This window comes from Geospiza fortis, unplaced genomic scaffold (assembly GCF_000277835.1).
Source record: "Geospiza fortis unplaced genomic scaffold, GeoFor_1.0 scaffold2941, whole genome shotgun sequence".
NCBI lineage: Eukaryota > Metazoa > Chordata > Aves > Passeriformes > Thraupidae > Geospiza > Geospiza fortis.
The window spans coordinates 11,275-12,936 of NW_005055182.1; positions in this window are offsets into that span (position 1 = coordinate 11,275).

The following is a 1,662-nucleotide window of genomic DNA, read 5'->3' on the forward strand; positions in this document are numbered from 1 at the left end:
CACGGCACGGATGGACAGACGGACACAGCACGGACACGGGGATGGATGTGGGATGGTGAGATGGACACGGCTGGACGGACGGACACGGCACGGGTGGACACGGCATGGACACGGGGATGATGGACATGGCACAGACAGATGGACGCAGCTGGACAGACGGACACGGCACGGACACGGGGATGGACACAGCCGGACAGATGGACATGGGATGGACGGGGACAGGGATGGGGACAGCACCGCGCCCAGACCCAGCTGATGGACACCCACGGACAGACGGACACGGCTGGACAGATGGACACAGCACGGACATGGGGATGGACATAGGAGGGACAGGGACGGGCACAGCGCCGCACCCGGACCCACCCGACCGACGCCGACGGACAGACGGACACGGCACGGACAGACAGATGGACATGGGGATGGACGTGGCATGGGCACAGCATGGACAAATGGACACAGGGATGGACATGGGACAGATGGACATGGGACAGATGGACACAGCGTGGACAGGTGGACACGAGACACAGACGAATGGACACGGGGATGGACACAGCTGGACAGACGGACACAGGATGGACAGGGACAGGGATGGGCTGCAGACACCTGGACCCACCTGAGGGACACCTGGGGTGGACAGGGGGTGGACTCAGGACATGGGACAAGGGACACCGGACACCGGACAGGGGACGTGGGACAAGGATGGTCCCTGGCTGTGCCCTGGGAAGGCCCCATGGAGGCCCCGCCATGTCCTGGAGCCCCCAGGATGGGCAGTGGCTGGACAGAGCCAGGGCCCCAGGGGTCAGTTCGGCCCTGGGGGTCACTTTGTCCCCACGGGTCACTTTTTGTCCCCAATAAAATGCGCTGACCCCACACTGACCCCGAGTGCTCCTTCAGGGTCCAGGGACTGCCGCCATGATGGGTGTGGCGACCGCCATGATGGATTGAGGCCGCCATGATGAGGGATGGACCTGGGCACACCTGGATGGACCTGGGCACACCTGGATGGACCTGGGCACACCTGGATGGACCTGGGCACACCTGGATGGACCTGGGCACACCTGGATGGACCTGGGCACACCTGGATGGACCTGGGCACACCTGGATGGACCTGGGCACACCTGGATGGACCTGGGCACACCTGGATGGACCTGGGCACACCTGGATGGACCTGGGCACACCTGGATGGACCTGGGCACACCTGGATGGACCTGGGCACACCTGGATGGACCTGGGCACACCTGGATGGACCTGGGCACACCTGGATGGACCTGGGCACACCTGGATGGACCTGGGCACACCTGGATGGACCTGGGCACACCTGGATGGACCTGGGCACACCTGGATGGACCTGGGCACACCTGGATGGACCTGGGCACACCTGGATGGACCTGGGCACACCTGGATGGACCTGGGCACACCTGGATGGACCTGGGCACACCTGGATGGACCTGGGCACACCTGGATGGACCTGGGCACACCTGGATGGACCTGGGCACACCTGGATGGACCTGGGCACACCTGGATGGACCTGGGCACACCTGGATGGACCTGGGCACACCTGGATGGACCTGGGCACACCTGGATGGACCTGGGCACACCTGGATGGACCTGGGCACACCTGGATGGACCTGGGCACACCTGGATGGACCTGGGCACACCTGG